The 26909-nt window shown below is 42.7% G+C and overlaps 1 protein-coding gene across 1 annotated transcript in view; it reads left to right on the top strand.

Annotated features, from left to right (window-relative positions):
* Positions 1 to 26909, top strand: part of LOC122796737 (desmoglein-2-like) — a 1662953-nt gene that overhangs the window by 1149695 nt on the left and 486349 nt on the right. The gene's annotated exons all lie outside the window — the stretch shown is intronic.

The raw sequence follows: 26909 nt of genomic DNA on the forward strand, positions 1-26909 counted from the left end.
CAGTAGAGCACTTTCCTGTAGAACAGATAGGCCAAGGTTTCTACTTCAGACTTTTTCTGGTACCCAGAAAAGAGGGCACCTGGCGCACCATCTTCTATATATCCATTCTAACCACCTTTCCTGGTGATACCAAAATTCAAAATGCTCACCTTCCAGCAACTGCTACCCATGCTCTCCAAGGATGCTTGGCTAGTCACCCTAGACCTACAACAGGGCTACGTCCACATCCCTATCAGGGAATCATGCTGGAAATATCTGTGTTTCAGGACAGGATCCCTGCACTTTCAGTTCTCTGCACTTCCCTTCAGCTTATCTACTGTTCCCAGAATTTTCGCAAAATGTCTGGCTCCCGCCATTGCCTTTTGCAGACAAAGGAACATCCAAATTTATGCATACTTAGACGACTGCCTAATTCAGGCAGAGTGTCAGGAAAAGCTGCTCAAGCACCTGGCCTTTGTAAAGTCCCTAATGACCTCCCTAGGGTGCACTATCAATGAAAAGAAATCCAAACTAGTACCCACCCAAAGGATTATATTCTTGGGATCAAGCCTGGACACAGCATCCTAGATGGCATTCCTTACACCAGAAAAGCAAACTTACCTAACAGCCTACTTCTCTCAACTAGCCACCAGACCCCAGTTATCTGCAAGTAAATTCCTGTAAGCTCTGGGGTTCATGGCATCTTGCATTCTACTCATTCTGTATGCCAGACAGCATATGAGAAAACTTCAATAGTACCTAAAAAGCCTGTGGTGTCAACACCATCAAGACCTGGAAACTCTTATACCAGTGATACCTTGCCTAAGGAAAGATTTCTTTTGGTGGACAGCAGCATGCTCCCAAAAGATTTCCTTTGATGGACAGCAGCATGCTCCCACAACAAGGGAATACTTTTCTCACCACCCCCCGCACCCAGACCCTCACCACAGATGCATCAGACTATGCCTGGGGTGCTCACCTGGACGGCAGGTGCATACAGGGCCAATGGAGCCTACAGCAAATCTGTCTGCACATCAACCAGAAAGAGATGTTAGCTGTCCAGCATGCATTGATAGCTTTCAGGCCCCTACTCTCCCCATGGGCTCTCTTGATCAAAACAGACATCACCACTCTAATGTGGTGCATCAACAAGCAGGGAGGGACTCACTCCTATCCTCTGTGCAGGCTGGCCGTGACTCTTCAGCACACAGCCTCTGCCATGCAACTCCACTTGTTAGCACAATTCCTGCCAGGTTCTCTAAACTCTCTGGCAGACCACTTAAGCAGAAATCTTCTTGACCCCCATGAGTGGCAGTTAGACAAAAGAACCTTCACCCTAATAACTCAGAAATGGGGCACTCCAAAGGTCGACCTCTTTGCCTTCCACACCAACCATCAGCTCAGTAGGTTCTGCACCAGGGAACATCACTGCATGACTTGGAAAGTGAATGCCATATCCTTCCCCTGAGTTAATCTATTGGTCTATGCATTTCCTCCACTACCTGTCATCACCAGGGTACTGCTCAAGCTAAGGGAGATAAAACCAAGGGCAATTCTTATTGCTCCAAACTGGCCTCAACACTGGTACCCAGTGCTGCACAGCCTTTCCCCACTGCCACCATGGCATCTCACTCAGACCCCAACCCTCCTGACCCAGAGGGAAGGAGAATTCATGCATCCCCAATTGCAGACCCTCAATTTGGCAGCCTGGCGTATTCCCTGACCACTGATCAATCTGCCAACCTCAGTAAACAGGTTCTAGATGTTATATGCGAGGCCAGATGCCCTAGCACTAGAAAGTCTTATGCTGACAAATGGAAAAGGTTCTGCACCTGGATTCAGGCCAAGGGAGCCGATACAGCACAGCCCTTTTTACTCCTCATCCTGGATTACCTAGCTGACCTGCTACACAGTGGTCTCTCCTTTTCCTCTGTTAAAATTCATGCCTCTGCTGTCACTGCTCATTTCCCCACTGAGCAGCCCCTTTTCTCACACCCTTTGATCAAGTAATTCCTAAGACGGGCTAGCAACTTCAGGCCACCCAGAAGAGCACCCATCCCAGCTTGGGACCTTAACTTTGTGTTGGAAAAGCTCACCCTGCCACCCTTTGAACCAACATCTTCAGCAGAGCTAAAATTTCTTTCCTGAAAGACAACTTTTCTTCTGGCCATCACTTCAGCCAGAAGAGTCTTTGAGCTACAAGCACTCATGGCTGTGAAGCCCTTCATCATCTTCCATGCTGCCAGGGTTTCCCTCAGGACTTAACCCATCCTTCATGCCCAAAGTGGTGTCCAGTGTGGCTCTCAACCAGTCCATTTATTTGTTCCCCTTTTTTCCTTACCCACAAAACAACGGGGAAAGGATCCTGCGCTCTCCTGATGTGCACAGACAGCTCAGATTCTATCTAGACAGGACTAATCCATTTAGAAAGTCTAATCAATTACTGGTTAGCCTTGCTGCAGGGGTAGAGGATCAAGCCATTTTCAAACAAACAATTTCAAAATGGATAGCACACTGCATCCATGTCTGTAACACCTGGACATCTGTTCACACTTTCACCAAGCATTGCCACCTGCCTATTTTCTCCAAATCCAGGGCAGGCTTTGCCACTGCAGTCTTACAGGGCATCCTAGCCAGCCCCTAGTCTCCTTGACTGCCTCCACTCGTTTTCTCAGCTTTGGGAATCAACCCAAATGTGATAACTGCAACCGTGAAACACGAAGAACATAGTACAGTTGTGTACACTTACCATAAATGTAGATGTTCGAGTGTATTCACTGTTGCAGTCCTGGTTTCCCTACCTTCATCCCCCTCTTTTTTTTCTCTCTCTCTCTCTAGTTACAATGAACATTTTGGTATTTACTTTTTACTGGTGGGGTTCTTCCACCATAACCTGGCTGCCACTTGGGGGGGGGGCTCCTGACAGGGCAAGAAAAACTGATGTAATGGTGTTGGTTGCCTTACTTCATACTACTGATGACCTAATGTCAGTCCTGAAGTGACAGCATCCGACGCAGAAATACTAAGCCTCTGGTATTTGGGCCGGCCAAGGGCTGCCCTGGCAGGGATAACCCAAATGTGATGACTGCAACAGTGAATACACTCGAACATCTACATTTATGGTAAGTGTACACAACTGTACTTTTTAATTCTGTTTAATGTCTACTGTGGAGCTTTTCCCCTCGGGCCTCCACTGAAAATGAGCTCATACCCAGTCAGACTTTCCCGGTAAACTAATGTCAAATAAAGTGCAAGTTTTCTGTCATGGAATACACATTTGTTTTGTATAATACCAATAGTTGTCTGTTTGGACAACCAACAGGATTCTGTTTAGGAGTAGGATATAACATTATTTGTCCAACAATTAAATAACTACCATTTGGTGCCGATACTACCTGGTTATGTAAATGCATATATGAAACATTACAATCCAGTGCTTTTACATTTTAAAAACACCTTTGACTTCCTGATGTCAGCCATACCTCTCAACCTGGAAACATCAAAAATCTGGACAAAGGCCCATGAAAAGTAGGAAAAAATCTGTATGCTGATTAACATACAATTTGCGTCCATAATTATGTAACCCCACCCACTCCAATAGAATTGTGGGAAACCAACTTTCAAATGCAAACTGAAAAACAGACAGCCAAAATATGGCCCTAGGCCCTGTAGTAAATAGTAACCATTTTTAAATGTGTAGCAATGATGTTCACTGGGAAGAGAGAAGATGATGAACCTTAGGATTTTGTTTTTGGTGACTTGCAGTATGTGGGTTTTGTGGTAAATGTAGGGCATTTAATGGTAGGCAGTACTCTAATCTTAGCAAAAGAATATTATAGTTTGCTAGGACCTCCAAAAGTAATTCTCCATGATCTACTAATCAATGGTGTAGCTAGAGTTTGTGCCGCTGGGGCCTGTTTCTGGGTTTGCTACCCTTCCCCCCTCACAAAATCATGGTCGAATGGGCCCCCCATACACAGCCCTCCCCGCTGCAGCCATTCCAATGTCCCATTACTTGGCTATTTTGCCTCATTTACAATAAACACTGTAATATGCATACTGCTTTACTTCTACAATGCTTAGGATTTCATTTAAAACTTGTATTTAACATTTTATAGCACAAACACTAATAGACATTTGCTAAACAAAGCAATACAGTCCCACAATGAAAAAGACTTGGCATTAAAACTTCTCTGCCCTTGAAACTCATATTCATTGAAACAACATTGAAACCCACATTCAAAGAAAATGCATCTAGCCAGTGGTGGGTAAAGATTACCTTTGGGCTGTTTTCAAATCATAGGTCCCTTAGACACGAAACTTGTGTGTTCTTTGATATACCTTCCTGATTGTATTAAATTATATTCCTTGTATAGTACAGCACAGTTAGAGCAGAGTGTGTTTTAAATTTACTGTTTTGAAACATTTTCCAGTAAGCAATGAAACAAAATGCATGAACTAGTAATGGCAAAACTGCCCAATTCAAAACATTTCCATCATAAAAGTCTACTCAAAACATCTACAATCCAATCTCTGCAGATGTAAAAATCATCTAAATAATTTCACATTAAAGAGATCTGTAGCTAATAAAGAGGTTGCTACTAGCAAACAACTTTATATTTCATTGTTTCATCTACAAATAAAATGTCTGTTGCCCTTGAGAAATAAATTGCCTATGTTACATTAAAAAAATCCTAAGCTAGTAATATTACAATAGGGAATGGTTGGCAAACTGATAAGCAGGTTCATAGTTATACTGGATATCTCCACCAACGAGGACATTCTTAGGACTGCAGCATCCCCCCCTTTAAAAGTACAACACAGTACAGTATCAGCAGTACATCTACATATTGTGGGAGTAGAACCCCCACAGCCTTGTGCATCAAAAGTAAGTATTCTACCTGTTGTGCTACTACTAACACATGCAGACTTGGTATAAGCTGCACTAAGCTTCTCTCCCCTGAAGAACTGTGCAACACAAGAAATCTGGAAAAAGCCAAAATTTATTGGGGACGACGACAAAGGTCCAAAACCAGGGACACATTTTAAACATTTCTTGTGTAATCTTAGAAAAGTTGCTATAATAAAATGTTTTGTATTTCCATGCGTTTCGAGATAGGAAGACTGAAACTTAGATGGCTACAATTATTTAATGAATTCAGATGTTATGTGATCCTATCTCGCCTACATTCTGTACTGATGGGCTCGGAGCCGATCCCTCGGCTCCGACTCGGCACGCTTATGCTATAGAGCGAGGCCTTTTATTGGCTGAGCTATCTTTATCCCAGGATGCACCACCACTAATCCCCAGATCTCGTTTGCCGCTTACAAAGCTAAGACGTGGTCTCAACTTGGCTGGGCTAAGTACTATTTATTTAGGCTTTTTCCTGTCAGAAATTTGCTTGATTTAAATCCAAAAGCTGTTTTAACAGCTATTGTTGTTATACGAGTGTGTATTAGTAGTTTTGGTAGAGGATTTCGTGTTTTTTCCTGTCGGGGAAGGTTTCCCGTTTAAGTTAGAGGGGCCTTCCCCTGTTGTTTCTACTACCTTGGTTTTTTTTTTTTGTGTGTGGGTCAAGTACCCGTTTAAGTTAGAGGGTCTTGACCCTCTCTATCTCTCTTCTTCTGTAAAAATTGTTTCTTTTACTGTATTCCAAAAAAAAAAAAAAAAAAAAAAAAATTTATTTAAAGTTTAAAATTATTAAAGTAGGGATATTTTATTTGCTGTAACCCTCCTTTTTGGTTGTAGACAACTGTGTTTGACTTTTGGCTATGTCTAAAGAACACAAACCCTCCGGGTTTAAGAAATGCACGAGGTGTGATTTCAAAATGTCCATAACGGACCACTCCTCGTCGTCTATTGCTTAGGCCAAGCACCTACAAGAATCGTAGTGTGTGTCACGCCTTTTCATCAAGAGTCCTCCAGGAGAGGAAGAACAAATTAATCCTGAAAGGGTTAATCAAGCCATCCTTCGAGGAGGCTTTATCTTCCTCTCCTTCTCCTTCTAAAAAGAAAAAAGCGTCGGCTCCGACCAGTCAGTCGGAACCGACTGCAAAAAAATCTAAGCAGACTTCTCCATCGGCTCCACGGACTTCGGAGCCAAGGGTGGAACGGTCTGCCTCGATGCCTCCAGCCTCGACCCCTCTGGTTTCGGAGCCGAGGACTTGGGGCATCGAGAGGCGGGTCACCCTCATCAGCTCCACTGATATTGGAGCCGATAAGGGTTACCGGCTCAGACTCTTCCCCTTCGGAGCCAAAGTCCTTATCGGCACAGAGGGAAATTACCTTGAGATCTCCCTCGGAGCCGATAGTGGTAGAGTCCATTCGGAGCCGGTCCCCGAGCCCTTCGGAGCCGATGGAGAAATCGGTTCGGGCCCGATCGGTATCCTCTAGATCATCCAAGATGTCTGATTCGGACATCGACAGGGTGCTCCTTCGACTCTTCCAGTCTCCGGTGTTCCAAAAGCTAGTTTCGGCTCCAGCCCATTCGGCTTTGGAGCCGATGGTCCACTCCCCTACTGTGGTTCCTCCTCCAACAGCTTCGGCACCGTTGGAGCCGGTGCTGGTGGATCCTGTGGAGGTTTTAGGGTCGGGCCTGACCCTTGCTCCAACTCCGGCTCTTGGGTCGGAGTTCAGTACACGGACTTCTTCCTTCGGCCCTGGGGGGGAGGCTTCGGGATTGATGCTTTCGGTCCCAAGTCTCCCTCTTGGTGCGTCGGCGGCGGGAGTGCCGTCCACTGTCGTGGCCACGGAGGTGGGACCCTCCCAGGATTCTGGTGGTCCCGCCTTCAGGGCTATGAGGAGTGCATTGGCCAAATCTTCCTTGGCTACCATCCACGGTTTCCGCAGCTCCTTCCCTGCATACGGAGACTGGGTCTTTGGCAGTCCCCCTGTCCTTAGACAGTGGAGCCCCCGGGCCTCAGGTTACCCCCGCTGGGGTTTCCCCCCCTCCTGGAGGTCCTTCTGAAGCCTCTTCGGAAGAACCCCCCAGGAAAAGATCGTGCAAGAGGAAGCACGTTGACTCCCCTGATGAGTCTCTTACATCAGACACTGATCTCGATGATGCAGAGGGGTCCCCTAAGTCATCCTCGGATGATGTCTCCTTTGCAGACATCCTGGAAGCCCTAAAACAACGAGGTGGCTGGCAGTCCAAACCTCCCTCTGCTGATGAGTCGGTGTTCCTGAAGGCCTTCGAGGCTCAGCCCTCCGCCTCCAGGGTGTCTCCGCTCTTTGATGAGCTCTTGGATTTGATCTGTCGAAGGGCATGGGAACACCCAGACTCTGTGGAACCGGTGCCTGCTCGTCCGAATAAGTTCCTCTCGGTGCCCCCTGAAAAAGAGTTTCTAACTAAAGGTGTGGCTGTAGATGCTTTGGTGGTGGCATCTGCTACCCAGCAAGATGTAGCAGAGGCTTCGACGTCCGTCCATCCTCCTAATAAGGAGTCTAGGAGCATGGATCGGTACGGAAAGCGCACCCTCAGTTCAGCGGCCTTTACACTGAGGTCCTTGAACTACCTTACGCACTTTACCAGATTTCAGAGGGATCTGATTAAGGAGCTATCCGATACCCTCTTGGGTAACCTGCCTGAGGAGCTGGCCCAGACGGTTGGCTCTCAGCTGGCTACAATGTCGTCCATTTCGAACTCGTCCATGAGGCTCATTTCTTATGCAGCCGAAGGGGTGAGTAGAGTGGCGGGTACAGGCATTGCTCTACGGAGACAAGCCTGGCTCCGCCTGTGTCATTCAAGGAGGCCTTTAAGTCTTCCTTTGCCGACGCCCCCTTTGATGGGTCCTCCCTGTTTGGACCCAAGGTAAAGGGCACACTAACCCGCTGTGAACAGGAGGGTAAGACTCTGACTGCCGTAGGGGCACGATTTTCCACTCCCTTTCGGCCTTATCCCAAGGCTAAAAGAGGAGGGAAAATGTGGTTCCGTAGATCTCAGAAGCCTTACCCCTCTCAGCAGGAGGATTCCCCTTCCAGAAGCAGAGGAGGGGGAAATTCTTCTGGAAGACGCCGTCCCAGAGGCGGCAGAGGCCCTCGCAACACTGGAGACCGCGAGTCCTTTCATGGCTCTTCAGCCTTTCATAGTCCCTGAGGGATTGCCCGGCTGTGCAGTTCCGGAGCCAGTCGGGGGTCGTTTCTCGAAGCACCTAAAGGCCTGGGAAGGTATCACTCAGGACCGATGGGTGCTTCAGATTATCGCCGGAGGTTACTCCATCCCATTCTTTCATCCCCCCCCTCAGTCCAAAAAAATCCCGGACCCGCCACCCAGTCAACGGGATACCGCAGCCTCAGAAGTTTCAAAGCTGCTGCAAAAAGGAGTCATCCAACCGGTCCCCGCAGACCAGATCGGATTAGGGACTTACTCAAGATTCTTTTTGGTGCCAAAAAAGACTGGGGACTTGAGGCCCATTTTGGACCTCAGCATCCTAAACCGTTCAGTCAGAAAGTCCAAGTTCCGAATGGTCACCCTACAAACCATTCTCCCATTGCTGGAGAAGGGTGTTTGGATGTGCTCCATAGATCTCAAGGACGCTTATTACCATATCATGGTACATCAAGCGTCCAGGAGACATCTGCGCTTCAGCCTAGGAGGCAGTCATTTTCAGTTCCGTGTGCTGCCCTTTGGTCTCACTACAGCCCCCAGGGTGTTCACCAAATGTTTGGCGGTCGTGACTGCTCACCTGAGAAGTCTAGGATTCCAGGTGTTTCCGTATCTAGACGACTGGCTCCTAACTGCCACCTCCAAGCATCTACTATTGTGGAGCCTACAAGCCACTATATCACTGGGCAATTCCCTTGGAATCACCTTCAATTGGCCAAAGTCTGTGTTGCTGCCATCTCAACGCATAAGATTCATAGGGGTAGAGATAGACTCAAACCGAATGCGGGTCTATCTACCTACAGACAGGATACAAACCATACAGGCTCAAGTTCGAGCCTTACTTCCCAGATCCAAAGCCCCAGCCAGAATGGTCCTGCAGCTATTGGGATCCATGTCCGCCACGGTTCTTCTAGTTCCCCTGGCAAGGTTGCACATGAGAATTCTTCAGTGGCTTCTTTCAGCTCAGTGGTCCTTTCAGGAACTCCCTCGCAGTCACCTCATATGGATCACGGAATCTTGCAAACGGGACCTTCGCTGGTGGCTAGTGCCCTCCAACTTGGATCATGGACGACCCTTTGTTCTACCTCCTCCGGCGGCCACTTTGACCACGGACGCCTCCCAGACGGGGTGGGGGGGGCATTCCCTGGGCAGGTCAGTCCAAGGCAAATGGCACTCAGAAGAGACTTTACTTCATATCAACATCTTAGAAATGAGGGCAGTACTTCTGTCCCTTCAAGCCCTTCACGATTATCTTCCTCAGGGCGTAATTGCTGTTCACTCAGACAACATGTCAGTTGTCTGGTACCTGAACAAACAGGGAGGGACCAGATCCTATCCTCTTTGCAGAGAAGCCATGAGAGTTTGGGAATGGGCAGTCTCGACCAAACACTTCCTAGTGGCTACTCACATACCGGGCAAGTCCAATGTGATAGCCGACAGATTGAGCAGAACCATCCTCTCTCCTCACGAATGGTCACTGAATATGACAGTTGCAAGTCAGATTTTCAGCAAATGGGGAGTTCCGTGTTGCGATCTCTTCGACTCCTCTGAATGCAAAGTGCAAAGAATTCTTCTCCCTAACCCGGCTCGGGAAGAGCCCCATGGACGCACTAGTCCATCCTTGGCCCACCGGCTTGCTTTATGCCTTCCCCAGTTCCTCTCCTTCCCAGGGTGATTCAGAAGGCATCTCTTGGGAGCAAAATGATCTTAATTGCTCCTTACTGGCCTCGTCAAGTGTGGTTCCCCTATCTTCGAAACATGCTCTGGAAGGTCCATGGTTCCTGGATCAGATCCCAGACCTACTGGTTCATCAGTCGGGACTATTCCACCAGTCCCTACACACCTTAAAATTGACGGCTTGGCTCCTCCTCTTCCGACGATAGTCAGGAGTCATACATTGGATCCAGATGTTGTGCACATATTATCTTCGGCCCATAAGTCTGCTACAAAGAAACTGTATTCTAGCAAATGGAAAAGATTTGCTATTTGGGCTCAACTCCGGGGCTTGGACCCCATTTCTATTCCCGTGGCAGAAGTACTAAAATTTTGACTTCTCTTTTCAATCAAGGCTCTTCAGTTTCTACCATCAAGGTACAATTGGCAGCAATCTCTAATTTTCACGAATCCATAGACCCACCTTTAATGAGCAACAGATTGTGTAAGACCTTCTTGAAAGGTGCTGCTCTGTTAAGACCTCCGATTTCTCATCCTGCACCTCCATGGGATCTCGATATAGTGTTACGCCTTGACTTCTTTCCCCTTTGAACCGGCAGCTACATGTGATCTAAAGTTCCTATCATGGAAGACAGCCTTTCTGGTGGCGATTACTTCTGCCAGAAGAGTTTCAGAGCTTCAGGCTTTGTCAGTAAAACCCCCGTACTTGGTTTTTCACAAAGACAGAGTATCCCTCAGGCCAAATCCTTCCTTTGTCCCTAAAGTTTGTTCTAGTTTCTGCTTACAACAATCGTTAGAGCTTACATTTTTTTTCCCAAAATACTCTAACAAAGCGGAGTTCATATTCCACACACTAGATGTCCACAGACAGTTACGTTTTTATTTAGACAGGACCAAACAAACAAGGAAAACAGATCAGTTTGTATCCTTTGCAGACAATAAATTGGGCAAAGCTGTCACAAAGGTCACTATTGCCAAATGGATCAGGGACTGTATTACTCAAGCTTATTTTTATTCTAACAAAGAGCTTACCGCCTCTGTCAAAGCTCATTCTACAAGGGCTATGGCAACTTCGATAGCATTTCATTCTAAGCTTGCTATTAGTGACATTTGTGCTGCTGCTACATGGTCTTCCCCGCACACCTTTATTTCACACTACAAATTAGATGTGGCATCTAGAGGACGAGCTTCATTTGGTTCCACAGTGCTCAGGAGTGTTTTCCAATGAGCCACCCGGGATTTAGGTGCTAGGGACGCTGTCCCATCAGTACAGAATGTAGGCGAGATAGGATCACATAACATCTTTTAGTTATGTACTCACCATAACTTTAGATGTTTGGGATCCATCTCGCCTACATTCCTAATAACCCACCCTCCTTCCCCCTTCCTTGGAGATCAGAGGATATCAGACGGTCCGAATCCTGTTGTTTCATCTTGAAACATCTAACAATGTTATATAATCAAGTTGTGCATGTGTGCATGAATGCGGACAAACAAGATCTGGGGGATTAGTGGTGGTGCATCCTGGGATAAAGATAGCTCAGCCAATAAGAGGCCTCGCTCTATAGCATAAGCGTGCCGAGTCGGAGCCGAGGGATCGGCTCCGAGCCCATCAGTACAGAATGTAGGCGAGATGGATCCCAAACATCTAAAGTTATGGTGAGTACATAACTAAAAGTTCTCACTCATTTGCCAGAAAACCACAAATTTTAAGAGGAACAGACCAAACGTATGAGCCAAACTTAACTCCTTGAATCACAAGAGGTGGTGGTATAGGTAGAGAATTTATGCTCTTGCTTCTTGTATCCAAGGTACAGCGTTTGACTCGCCCTTAACGCCAGTCATCCCGAAATGGGGCATTTTACACACACAACACAAAGGAAAAAGAGTAGAAAACACATACCAATTTAAAATATGCTGTTATTACAAAACACAGGTAAATATAGTACTACAAAAACACCAACAAATATAAAAATAAAAAAAAATCCTCAGAAATCTCTCTTCTTTGGCTATACTGAAACAGACTGAAAGTGAGACTAAGGTAACCTGTTATAACAACACACTCTACCCATTCACAGAACCAAGCTCTTCTACAGCTGTATACTTGTAGACCTATATCTTAAACAAGTCCAAAACTACAACCATTGAAATAAATGGGGAACAGGAATGTTAACAGACTGTAAAAAACAACAAAATCACCAAACCAAACAGCTTTTACCTCTGCTGAAAAAATGCAATCCAAATGAAAATCCAAGCAGCAAAGGTATGGCTCCAGTATAAACAGTCACTAATTCCAAAAGGTATGCAGTTCCAAGAAATAAAAAGCAGATAAGATAGTCTTTGAGCTCAGCTTTAATTACACTAGCGCTTTCACATCCAGCTTCATCAGGTGTTTAACATTTGCTGACATAAACCACCTATATATACCATATTTCCATTTAGTTCAATGTAGTGCGGTCTCGGAGTTGGTATATTTAAGTAGGGAGGGTGTGGGGGGCGCAGGGGGGCTTGCCCCCCTACTTGCAAAGGTAAATTTAATTTTTTTTTTATTTTTAGGCATTTTTTTTTTTTATCTTTCGATGTTTCAGAATTCGATGATATGGTGTCAACCATATCAGATTCGATATTCTGAAACTTCGATAAGATAATATAGACGCTTCTATTCTTACCTCCTGGAGGCTGAGCCCATGTGGGCGGGACTGCTGAACTCTGCAAACTAAAGTGCAAACTGTGCACAAACCACATTCCTCTAAAACAGTTCAAACTAAATCTCTGACAGAGAATGGGCAACTACAGTAGCTGATGTCATCATGCATGCCCTGTAGGCTGGTGATGCGTGGTGATGTCAGATATAAATTTGAAATTGTAATCCAAAAAAAAAAAAAAATCTGGAATTAAAGGGGCCATGCGGGAATTCATTGCACCCCATTATTTTGCCCTCAAAACCGGTAAATACCAAGGAATTTGGTATGTTTGAGAGGCATGATGTTGGCCATGGGTGAACTTGAGGTGCAATGTAAACCTCATACAGCTAGATGTGACATGCATTAAACGTAGGTTGTCAGGAGAATAAACTTTAATAATTTTACTGTTTAGTAGCTATTTTTATTTGTATGTTACTGAGTGCTGTTTATTAGTGTCTACATATAATATAAATATAACTATATGAACATAAATCTAGAAATAACCTTTATACTACATATCACTGAAAATTTTCAGGTCTCATAAAGGAGATGGATTTGCTGTTCTCTTAAAAGAAACAATATGTACTGAATACTAATGAATTAAGTGTCATATTTTACTGTGGACATCTGTTGTTTTAATTATGTGGTAGCAAAAGTAAATCTGATGACTTGTCAATTCAGCAACATTATAGGCTTAATACAGCTGTGATTTAACATGACCCGTATTCCATCTTTCTGCACTCACTGACATTACATTACTTTTGGGTATACATGAAGCATGGTGTACTGATGATTTAATTAGAACTTGAACACTAGCTCTAATACCAATGCTTAATTTTCAGCCTTTTGCTCCATTTTCCTTAAGTCTTGCTTTGAGTCATATTTGCATGATGTCCAGTGTGGCCAAGTACACAAACATCACCCTTGGTTCACGTCTTTTGCCAATCATGATGTTTCCATTCTAAGTATTTTAGCTGAAGTTGTCATTTTTGTTGGGTGATATATTGTGGTCTTTTTCCATTGATGGTAGTATTTATTATCAGATCTCTTATGCTAGCTGTAAGGGGAAATGTTGGGGGTAGTCCCATGAATAGTGGTGCTTTTACTGCAAGGGGGGGGGTGTTTGCTAGTTTATTGACTTATTGTGTGGTTTTGTTGTATTACTGGCGTCTTTCTCATGGTGCAAGCACAATAAACGTTTATATAATCATATGTTTCATATTACTTTCATACCCATTGTGTATTCAGCATTGTATATTTTTTGTATTGCAAAAGTTATTTACACCTTGTTAGGGTACTGAGATTATGAAATGAGAGTAAAACCTCATCGAAGAATCTTCATAGCATCTAGCTTTCCCAAAAAGGAGACTCTCTTTGAAATATTGCATGTTCATCGTGTTCCACTGCTGCAGTCATTACACATGGGTTATCCTGCCGTCAGGCGGTCCCGCAGTCAGCCAGAGTTCCAAAGTCTTGGTCCGGTGTCGGATGCTGTTACATCCTCCCTGACGTCAGTGCGACAGGGGTATATAAGATGCAGCTGACGCCATTTTCTCCAGTCTTTCTTGCCGCGTGGTGCCCAAAGCAAAAGCAGGTCGCAAGTGCCGGTCGGCCGTCTCCTGAGATTTTCATTCCGAATTCAGAACCGAAGTCTTCTACAAAGCTAAGTACCCCATTGGGGAAACTTTTTCATGCCTCAGACCGATGTCAGTAAAAGTTAATAACTATATTTCTTGTGAGAAGCAAATACCTCATAAGGATTTCCATTCCTATTGTATCCCATGCCTAGGCCCTGACCATGATGTTACTGGTTGTCATTTTTGCGCTAGGTTTAACAAGCGCAGTATTAAACATCTGTTTGATTTTGCTCGACATTATTTTGGTAGAAAATTCAATTTTACCATGCCGTCCGAGCTTCTGACGACCGGAATACACAAAAAGAGCAAAGACAAGGATAGGCATCCGAGGCCCAGAACTGACAACGAAGCCTCTTCTAGGCCAGTCACCGGTTCTCCGGTTTTCAGCGAGGTGCCTTCGCAGCCCCAAATGACCGCTTCTGTAGAACCACAAGCCGCCTCTGACGCCCACGTGGAGATGCCTGGGCCTTCGGACGCACAAGCTCTTCAGCCTACTGAGACTAACCTTTCAGAGGGATCCGGAGTAGCTGAGCAACCCACAGCCACAGAGGGTGTCTTCAGACCTACTCAGTTAAGCATTAAACCCTCAGCCTCCTTTAAAGTCAAAGAAACAAATACAGCAGTCTCCAGGACAGGCCTCCATGCCTAAGAAACAAATGCTCAAAATGGCCGAAGACCTAATTACTCTGATCAGGGGGTCCCATCCCCCTCCTGATAAAAGGCCTAGACAGGATGCAGACTATGACTCATTCGACCAGGTGTCTATCCCTTCTGATTCATCCTCAGACCTAGGATACTCTTTACCCCCTTATGAGGATTTTGATGCTGAGGAATCAATTCCATCAGCCTCACCGCCTGAGGACTACTCCTTTGGAGAAACCCTACATACCATGAGGGAGCATTTCCACTGGGAAGGCCAGGATTACTCAGAATCCAAGAAAAGGCTCAGAGACCTCCTTTTATTACCTCAACACAGACCCCTTGCTATTCCGCCAGTGTTAGATATTGTGGATGATGTGTATACTGAATCCAGCTTAAATCCTGATTCCTTACCTCCAGCACCTGTTAAACCTGACAGATACTAGAGTCCCTGACTCACATAAATTTCTGTATAAAAGCCCTGTCGCTGACCCTGAAACTATTTCTCAGGGACCCAAAGGAGTTAAGGCCTCATCAGCCAAGAACCCAGTTCCCTCTGACAGAGACCCCAGAGCATTAGACAGATGGGGAAAGAAAGTATATACGTCTGCAACTTTAGCAATGAGAGCTTTAAATTGCCAATTTCACATGCTAAAATATCAGCAATTTTTGATGTCTCAGTTGAAACAAAAAATGCTTTCAGATACAGAACTTCCTAATTTTAAGGAAATGCAGGAGTTAGTGCATGCAGCTGAACAAGTGGAAAAACATACTTTGCAATGTGGTTTTGATTCTTTAGAGGCCTCCTGTAGAGCAGCAGTTACAGGCTCTGTCATTAGAAGACATGCATGGTTAAAAGAACATACGTTACCAGATCATGTTAAAGCTAAACTACTGGATGCACCTTTGCAGCATGATGTCTTATTTGGAGTTAAGGCAGGAGAGGTATTAAAGAAAATGGAGAATAAGGCAAAATCTATGCAAACAGTGAAGGATTTCTTACAGGTACAGCCTCCTCGATTTAGCAGAAACTGGCCAACTAAGAATTGGTCCTTTCCAGTTACGAACAGACCTCAAAGGGGCAGATACAGACATCCAAGAGGTAGAGGACAGCCACAAGGTCCTTGCAGACCTCGACAATGGGGTGCATCAGGCCAGAAAGAAGGGGGAGACGGACAACAACCTTACAAAAAAACATTCCCAGTGACTTCCCACTGCAGCTGCTAAACATCTCTCTCTTGGCAGCCCCCTTGGGAGGAAAACTGGCTCTTTTCTATCACAATTGGCATATGATCACCAAAGACAAATGGGTTCTCAGTATCGTATCTCAAGGTTACAGGTTCCAATTTCACACTCTGCCAATTTTAAAAGGAATGCCAAATATGCCACCAAATCAGTGGGCAGAGGCTCAAAAACAATTGACAGCACTCATGAACATGGGAGCTATTCAAAAGGTACCTCCACAGGAACAAGGACAAGGATTTTACTCAAGACTCTTTCTGGTACCCAGAAAAGACAAAGCCTGGAGGCCCATTTTGGATCTTTCTTCTCTAAACACTTTCCTGTATGTTCCGAAATTCAAAATGTTGACATTACAGCAGCTTCTTCCCATGCTGGACAAGCAAGCTTGGCTTGTGACCTTGGACTTCAAGGAGGCATACCTGCATGTCCCTATCAGACAAAACTGCAGAAGATACCTCAGATTCATAGCTGGTCCAATGCACTATCAATTCTCTGCACTGCCCTTTGTCTTGTCTACTGCGCCCAGGGTCTTCACAAAGTGCCTGGCACCAGTAATTGCATTTTGCAGACAGAAAGGAATTCAAATTTACCCGTACCTGGACTATTGCCTGATTCAAGCAGAGAGCAAAGACATTCTCCTAAAGCATCTGGCATTTGTAAAAAAGTTATTAAGTTGCCTGGGGTACACAGTAAACGAAAAGAAATCAAAACTAGTGTCCTCACAAGAGATAATATTCCTGGGTGCCAGCAAGAAATCAAAACTAGTGTCCTCACAAGAGATAATATTCCTGGGTGCCAGCTTGAACACAACGGCCCAGATGGCTTATCTCACACCAGACAAGCAAGGACAACTGACTCAGTACTTTCAATTGATGGCAACAAAGACCCAACTCCCTGCAAGAAAAATTCTGCAGGCCTTGGGCTACATGGCATCTTGCATACTACTAATTCCATATGCCAGACTGCATATGAGGAAACTACAATAGTACCTAAAGAGTGTATGGTCTCAACACTGTCAAAGTTTGGAAACAGTTATACCACTAATACCTTGCCTTCAGAAGGAGTTTCGATGGTGGGCTCAGGCTTGTCACCTCAATAAGGGTCAGCCTTTTACTCAACCCACAGCCAGGCAAACACTGACAACAGATGCATCGGATTACACCTGGGGAGCACACATGGCAAGAAAATGTATTCAGGGCAAGTGGCCCATAGAACAAAGGCATCTTCACATCAACCAAAAAGAGATGCTAGTTGTACAAAATGCCCTTATAGCTTTCAAGGACCTGCTACATCCAGGACAACTACTATTAAAGACAGACAACACCACAGTTATGTGGTACATAAACAAGCAAGGGGGAACCCATTCCTACCCCCTCTGCAGACAAGCCATGACCTTGTGGAACACAGCCATAAACTTTCAAGTTCATCTACAAGCACATTTCCTGCCAGGAGAGAAAAATACACTGGCAGACGACTTAAGCAGAAATATCATGGATCCCCACAAATGGGAATTGAATCCACAAATATTGAGAATGATAACACAAAAATGGTGGAGCCCGGACATAGATCTGTTTGCATCTGCAAGGAAGTGCCAGCTACAGAAATTTTGCACAAGGAGTTACCATCCACAAGCATGGAAGGTGGATGCCCTCTTATTCAGCTGGAAAAACCTACAAGTATACGCTTTCCCACCTTTGCCTCTTCTTCCAAAAGTTCTCATAAAAGCCAGGCAAGAGAAGCCAAATATGATCCTGATTGCACCAGATTGGCCACGCCAGCACTGGTACCCAATCTTAAAAAACTTAGCACAAGGACCACCCTGGATTTTACCTCAAATACCACATCTGCTGTCTCAGAACAACAATCAGATACTCCACAGCCAGCTAAAGACCTTAAACCTAGCTGCATGGAAGATACCTTAGCCAAACAAGCACTGCCTCTCTCCAAAGCAGTTATGGATGTCATCTTGGAGGCCAGAAGGCCCAGTACCAGGAAAGCCTATTCGGATAAATAGAAGAGATTCTGTGCCTAGAACCAGGCTCACAGCCTTGATCCTCTTGTGCCAAACATTCCTCAGATATTACAATATTTGGCTGAGATGCTGGACAAAGGCCTTTCCTTTTCATCCGTAAAGATACACGCCTCTGCCATCTCTGCCCACTACAACATGGATCCACCAATTTTCTCTCATCCCTTGCTAAAACAGCACCTCAAAGGGAAATAAAACATAAGACCACCCCATAGAGCACCAACGCCAACATGGGACCTCAACTTTGTTTTGAAAAAATTACCTCCTTTTGAGCCAGCTAGCACAGCAGAATTAAAATATATCTCTTGGAAAACTGCTCTGCTCCTGGAACTAACATCAGCATGAAGAGTTTCAGAATTACAGGCAATAATGGCAGTGGAGCCATTCCTTATTTTCCACCAGGACAGAGTGTCTTTAAGAACTAACCCTACTTTTATGCCTAAGGTGGTTTCAAGTGTGTCTCTGAACCAAACTATTCACTTGTCAACTTTTTATCCAAAACCACAGAATAAAAGGGAGAAGTCTACTGCATTCTTTGGACATTCACAGGCAGTTACGCTTCTACTTGGACAAAACCAAAGCTCTCAGAAAATCTGAGCAATTATTAGTAGCATATGCTGCAGGAGCACAGGGAAAAGCCATTTCAAAACAGACTATTTCCAAATGGATAGGACATTGCATATGTTTCTGCTATACACACCATGGAAAATCTGTGCCTACCAGCATTAGATCTCACTCCACCAGGGCAGCAGCCACTTCAACAGCCTACCTCAGAGGAGTACCTACCAAGGATATTTTGGAAGCAGCAACATGGAGCTCTGTGCATACTTTCACCAAGCATTACCACCTGCCTCTATACTCCAGATCCAGAGCTTGCTTCGCCTCTGCAGTGCTGCAGGGCCTTATAGCCACCCCAAATGCATTATAGCACTAGTCACCCTACCTCAGCTTTGGGATTCTACCCAAGTGTAATGACTGCAGCAGTGTAACACGATGAACATAGTACAGTTTTGTACCTACCATAAATGTAGATGTTCGAGTGTTCACACTGCTGCAGTCCAGGTTACCCTCCCTCCTTCCCCTCTATACCGCTGGTGCATACCTAGGTCATCTACCCTTTACTGCCTATGGGGAGTATTTGCTGGTAACTGTAAGTTGTTGTTTGCTTGTCTTACTTATGTTTTATTAGCAATTTGAATTGCCTAACTATTTGGGGGCACCTGACATCTGGGGCAAGAAAAACTGAAGAAAATGATGTCGGCTGCATCTTATATACCCCCATCGCACTGACGTTAGGGAGGATGTGACAGCAACAGACGCCGGACCAAGTCTTTGGAACTCAGGCCGACTGGGGAACCGCAGGCTAACCCAAGTGTAATGACTGCAGCAGTGTGAACACTTGAACATCTTCATTTATGGTAGGTACAAAACTGTACTTTCTTGCATGTGTAGTAGCTGGCCTGAATGTGTGGAAGGCATTGTAACCCTGCACTGCCAGGTTGCTGTCCACAGATTGAAAACAGTGTCTTAGTAGTTGCACAGATGTCAACATCCTCCAGGGTGAGGAGCGCCTGGAGAGAGTGGAGTTTCTTCTTTAAGCTCCTGGAATTCAACAGTAACACCTTTTGATTTCCCCTGGGTTGGTTTTGCTACATCAGAAGTTTTGGCAGTTTGACATTGTCTCCCCCACAGTGCCTTTTTTAGGCAATGTTTTTGTCAGTATTTGAAAGCCTAAAGGGGACAGGTGCAGACCATTCTTGGCAAAGCAACATAGTCTGTTGACCATATCCTCCCATGCTGACCGATATTGTACCCCTTGGAATGACACTGATAGCTAAGTCAGTTATTGAAGGCAATCCTCTTTTGTTCATATTGTGGCATCATCCTTGGTTAGGGTAGAATGCTGTGCAATGATAGATGCATACCAGCCTGTGAAACATAGTCCAAGAGTTCCATTTTTCTCAATTCATATAGTCCAGGAAGGTACATCTTAGGTCATTTACACCAATATGGAATATGACCGAGTTGTAATGGTACTTCTGGTTTAGTAACTTGAGGGTATGGGTAATTTGTCATAACAAACCTGCCTTATGCAGAGCACCTTAATCCTCTTTCTCTACTCTGTCTCCTATAGATTGCTGCGGGGTGCTCTATGCCTGGCTTGCAAGGCATCTGCATACCCCTCACTTATGAATCTTTTACATATTCATAAGTCAAAATGTACCCAGTAATAAAAGGTTTAGAGACCTGAATATTGTCTTTGACTTAAACAGAACATGCTGGAGAGAAAGAGAGACAGATGTGTGTCCCAGAGACACTACCCCTTATATGGAACAGGCTTCCTATCCATGTGAAGTGGAGTTTCTCTGTTACCCAGTTTAAGCATAACCAAGACCAGTGGATGGAGAATAGGAAATTTACACGGGGCCTGGCACTCCTTTCCCTTATGGACAGAGGTAGTTTATAAATGCTTGACCCTCAATGTCCTATTTGTATACAGGACATAATTATTTTTTGGAAAACTTGCCTAGGCTTAGAAAGGACCCCAGGCTTGTTAGCCTAGTAATATTCTATGAATCTACGAATTTGGCAGATCCTGGCCCCCTGATAGATGATTTTCTCCTTATTCAGCCTGGAGAGAGAGAAATAGAGTGAGTGAGTGTGAGTGTACACACACACAGTTCCATACTGTAAGTATGAGGTTGCTTAGGAGCCTGAGTATACATTGCTGGCTCATGTGCTGCTTGTAGCACAATGTTGGCTATTTCTGGATTTTACTATTGCCAGGCAGACCAAGCCACACCCCTTTCACAGGACAGGCTGTCTGTTTGCCACTCACTTCTACTGTTTTCTCCTGATTCATCTCAGTCATAGGGCTTTATTCTTGTATGCCACAAAGCAACAATACGCTGATCAGCTTTGAGTGTTATGTCACATTTTGCCTGTCAGGGAGCCAGGTTTAGCCCTCATGAAATAGTTCAGTTCCCTTAAGAAAACTTTGTTACATCTTTGCACTGTAACTTCCACCATTTTTGACAAAACTCTGAAGCAAATTCATTACCTCTAAAGGAGTGTGTAGAAATGTCTTTAGGAAGCCATGGAGTTTCAAGTTTCTCAAAATCCATAACCACTAAACAAGCCCTGGATACAGTGCCTGCAGGAGCCTCTCTTAGGCAATGTACACATGCCATATAAAAGCACTTTTGTCCCCTTCTTTAACTTCTTAACTCTGTATGAAGTTGTTAATTCATTTTGATTGGCATCATGGAAAGAGACATTCTCCACTTCTAGCACATACTCATTTTGGATATACTTTACCACACATTGGTTCAGTGCCAGTATTTTTGGTAGTTAACTCATCGGCTGATTTTAGAATGTCAGCAGTTTTGTCTGGTTCAAATTTCTCTGTATCATAGTAGTTTCAATGCTTACCATTTGCATTTCCTGCAAAACCATCATAACTGATTTCATTTTGCATTTTCTATAAATCCATTATACCAGTTTGAGTAAGTACCTTTTGCATTTCCTGAATACCCATTGTACTAGTCTCAGTGCGTACCTTGGACCCTTCCTGCACTTCCATCAATACAGTTTTAAATGCTTACTTGTAGCTTTTTCTCCATATCCAAATATGTTATCTTTGTCCAGTCGCCACTTTCTCTAGCCATCTATTTTGAGGTCTGCTATGACTTCAGATGAAGGCCTACGTGCTGATTCAGTGTAGAGGGATGGTGCTGTACTTGTACATCTCCTTCAACAGTGCATTCTATTGTCATTGTTGGTGTCTTTGCATCATCTTGTTTGCAAAGTTTGTCTCTACTAGTTTGGTGGTGTTGGTCATAGATCGCACTACCCTTCCGACATACTTGCATCACAGTTTTATACACAGCTTTCTAAGTCTTGACTGGTGCGCACAAACATATGCCATCATGCCTCACGAAGCTCAGAATGCAGTCTTGTCTAGGGACATATCTGCAATTTTGTATATTTTGAAATATCCAAGAACAATCCAAGGATAAAGTGCCTCGATGAAAAGTCTACAAGTCCACAAATGAAAACTATTGAGGCAACACCACGATTAAGAGGAAACTTTAATTCATAAAAATAATAGTCTGATGAAGCGTTCAGAGAGAATGCAAAAGCGCTCACTTGGTATACTGTTTTATTATTTTTTATGAGTTAAAATTTCCTTTTAATCATGGTGTTGCCTCAACAGTTTTCATTTGTAGTTTTGTACATTTTATTTATAGCTATGGCTGCTTGTGTAAGCCCTGCAAATCCTGTCTAATCATTCCGCTGCAGAATCTGCTCTGCATGAGGCATATAATGAAGAGATATGTGGCCCTACCAGAGTATTCATCATAGGGATGTCAAGTGCAGGTTGGTTCATCAGTTTAATACTGGAAGATTTAGATTTTGCCACACATTTGTTCTGTTCATGATAAACATTTATATTATGCACAGAGTTCTATGCCATATGAACCTAGACCATGGCTTTACAGTTAAGTACAGTATTTTAAAATTTCTAGGAGTATTTGTTGTATATTTATAAGCCTCCAACACTCTACATGCTGCAGGAATCTGTTGTCTTGGTTTCAGTGAGGAGATTCTTAGCGGCATCTCCCAACTCTTTTACTGTTTCTTTCCTTTGTCAGATTTTAACCTTTAGACTGATTCTTAAACACTTGCGCATTAAGTAACTTTTATCAGTTTCAGTTTTTTAAACTTTTAGCAGTTTCAGTTTTTTTGCAAGCTTTGCACTGTACTGGGTAAATTATCAGTTTTGTGAGGGCTCTGACTCATGCCCTGGCAACTTTTTCACTCTATTTTGTGTTCTCTGGTAGTCCTGCAGCTGGCTTAGGTTTCTATGTTTTATGCATTTCAAAGTATATCTAATATTCTCTCAAGTACATTTGCATTTCAAAATTTATATTGGCTAAGCTAGACAGGTGTTTTTGCAGTTTGTCATGATCTTCGCTTCTCTGCTTTTGTTAAATCTTCTGTGACTACTATAATTCCACTACCAATTGGATCACCTTGATTTTTCAGTGCTCTTTATTAGTCTGTGAAGTAGATACTCGAAGACTGATTGGGTATTTTTACACATTTCTTCTTCCTCAGTTTTCATATCTAGCACCACTCACTACTTTAGAGACATTGGCATAATATGATCAGTTCTGCTTCAGCCTGGCATTTTACCTGATCGTGTTTCAGTGAAATTCCTGTTTATGGACTGTAACATTTTCAGATCCCGTAACTGATATTCTCTGTATGGCTTGATTTTTGTGCAGTGGTACATTTTTCATTCTTTAGTTTTGTTGGGTACCCACTGATATTTCAAGGACCAAAGATGTGATACTCAGAATAGCAGACTGAAAGTACAAAACTGGATGAATGTATATTAAGTCTGATACTGTCCTGGAATATTCTCCCTTTTCATAAAGTATAGCAGTCCCAGAGTTTATGTACTCAAGTAACATGGGGTGGGGTGGGGGGGGCACAATATTTAAAACCACTTTAAAGATGAAACAGTATGGTTTGGAATTCACTAGTTTGAATTCTTGTTTGTTTTTTTTTGTTTTTTTTAACTTTTTATTAAAATTTTAACAACTTAAAATTTAACTAAGCATACAAGTAACTGTATAAAAGTCCATAACATGAATAGTGTGTGTGTCTCTCTCTATAGATATATACACACACACACACACATACATACAGATATATATATATATGGGTCCCCTACAGATGATCAGACTTCCAAAAGGCCGACTTTCATATGGCCGAGACTGTATGATCGACTTTTGGAAGTTCGAACATTCTGAATGGACAGCTTCTTATACCATGGGATGGGAAAATGTCCATTTTTTGCACTGTAGTGCGATCTTGGAATTGGAATATTTAAATAGGGGGTGTGTGGGGTGCAGGGGGGCTTGCAACGTGTAGGTAGGATATTTTTTTTTTTTTTTTGTTTTACATGTTCGAAATTTCAAAAGGCAAACAGATGATATCGGCCATATGAGTGTCAGCTTTTTGAAATTTTGATCATGTATAGTAGACCTATATATATATGGTTTACTATCACATTTTCAACACAACTGTGGCCGAAAGTGTAGATATCTGCAGAAAATTTTCGGAAATCACACCACCAACCACAGTAAATGTCGAGCATTTCAGTGAAGTCGAATGTCAAACATTTCAACTTCACTGAAATGCTCATAGCCGCTAAACATATTTTAACATGTTTTGCAGGGGGGAAGCCCCCCTGCACCCCCCCACCCCCCCTCCCTACTTATGTATACAAACTCCAAGCTCGCACTACATTGAGGAAAGGGTACATTTCCCAATCCCCACTATAGTGCGATCTGCATTACACTGTCAAACCTTGCTATAGCGGCTGTTTGCTGTTGTAAGGTTTGACAATGTAGTACTCACACTAATGGATCTGCTACCTGATTAACACACATATGTTGATCTCGCACAGTGCGATCGAATATGTGATTATATATATATATATATATATATATATATATATATATAGATATATATATATATATATATATATATATATATATATATATATATATATATATAAAATAAAATTATAGTTTACATCAAGACTTTACATCCATCAATAATTTTAAAGCAAGTTACTTAGTTTAAACCAGGATTTATAAGAATGTGTAACATGTGATGTTCTCATCTTTAAATTTATTCATTTTTACACACAACCTTTATCAGATAAACTCATATGAGAGAGTAGTTTTATTCTTCCAATTTTTAGAAATTACTCTTCTAGTTATTGTTAGACTCCGCCAAAGAAGAAACACTTAAATCTTTGGTATAATTGCAGGAACTGGAGCATTAAATACATTTAATAACTTGGATACATTATATCTGTCCAACCACAGTGGTTGTGTAACATTATTAATTTCCTTCCAAAACAGGGACATTATTCTACACTCATATACCATATGCACCCAGTCAGCTTCTATGTCTAATTCACAGCTCCAGCATTTAATTTTAACAATAATGTAATTTTATGCAGTGTGGTAAAAGATCTATGTAAATATTTCCAGTTGAAGATTTTCCAATATAATGAAGATGTGGGTTTTTTCTGCTTATTTTGACACTAACTTTTTATTATCCTCTGAGAAAATTTCATTATTATTTTTTTGTGAATAATTCTAGAATAAATTATCAGGAGATAAAGGATAAGATCTAAAAATTATGTGTGTCTTGGATAGATAAGACTTACAGTTCATTAAATTATCATTAGCATTAATTAAAAATTCTAACATTTTAGGAAAAGTTTCCAGCTGTAAATAATATATTAACCTTTGTATGTACATACTCTCTACAAATTTGCAAAATTAAGCAAGTCTGCTTTAGACCATTCTTGCTCAATATAACGTTTATTTCCATTTAGGAATCGATGCCAATAAATTGTTAGAATTTTTCCTCATGTCTAACATTTTATTAAAATTGTAAGTTTCTAAACAGTCATTTGTATGTGCTATGGGAAATAGTGAAAACAAAGATTTTAATAGTAAGAAAAAATAAACTTCGTAAAAGAAGAAAAGATGTAACTAATATACGGGAGGGAATATGAACTATTATTTCCATTTAGATCTTTTCATTACCAGTAAAAACTATTGGGTACAATTTGTGTATCACTCATTGGTAATATATTTATTGTTAAGTAAAATTCTTTTATGCTTTGACTTCCACTTAGGCTCATATGATGTAGTAAGCCATAATGCTGTAACTTTAACGACAGCTGAAGTAGTGTACAATTCGGGTCTGTATTAGATAATCGAACTTTCAAAAGTTCGAATGTCATATGATCGACACCATATGATTGAACTTTTGAAAGTTCGAAAATCTAATAAAGAAAAATAAACTACACACATAACCTACCTGAACATTTTAAGCAGGGGGGGCAAGGCTCGCTGCACCCTCCACAACCCCTGCTCTTTAAATATACCAACTCTGACATTGCACTACAGTGCAGAAAAGGGAAATCTTCCCATTCCGTGCTGTACAGAGATCTGTATTAAAACGTTCAAACTTTTAAAAATTCGATCATATAGTGTCGACCATATGACAATCAAACGTTTGAAAGTTCGATCATCCACTACAGACCCTACAGTTCGATATCAGGAAAACCTATATCCCCATCATTCCAACTATTTCTGTACCAATTAAAGGAGATCCTTGGTTTATTCATTTACCAAAGAAATTTGAGAAGAATACTATTTATCATATTCAGAAGTATTTTGGATGGAGCCAAGATTAACGACCGAACAAAAAACAAAATCTTTGGGAGAATGTTGTTGTTGTTTGTCTTTCGGCTTTTCCCAGTTAGGGGTCACCACAGTGGAACTCCGGTCTGCTAATGATTGGCAGTTGTTTTTTTTTTTTATGGTGTCGAGTTGCCAGCCTGACGCCCAACCTTCAACGAAGGAACGCCCATTCAACGCATGTCTTTCGAACGCCTACTCGACCACGGGGAGGACATGCAGATTCTGCACAGAAGGCACTCCCAACCCAAGCCGAGAATCGAATGGGAGAACCTCTTGCTGTGAGGCAGCAACGCTACCGCTGCACCACCGCGAAAGTAATCTTTGGGAGAATAACCATTTTAATTAAAGTTAGATCATCTTCTGTAGTAAAGAAAATTTGTATTCCAATTAGTTAATAGTGTAATTTTATTTATTGTATGTTTAAAATTATCTGATACCTGATCTTTACAATTTGATGTTATAATGGTAATGTATTTAATCTGTTTATTTCCCAAATAAAATTACTATATATTAAATGAGTTATTTAACTTCTTAATTAGTAATGTATTTGTTTTATGATGATTAAATGTTAAGCTTGAAATACTCTCAAAATGTTTCAAGGAACAACTATATGTTCC

The sequence above is a fragment of the Protopterus annectens genome, chromosome 3.part0 (genome assembly GCF_019279795.1).
Source record: "Protopterus annectens isolate FY-2018-M chromosome 3.part0, PAN1.0, whole genome shotgun sequence".
Lineage (NCBI taxonomy): Eukaryota > Metazoa > Chordata > Ceratodontiformes > Protopteridae > Protopterus > Protopterus annectens.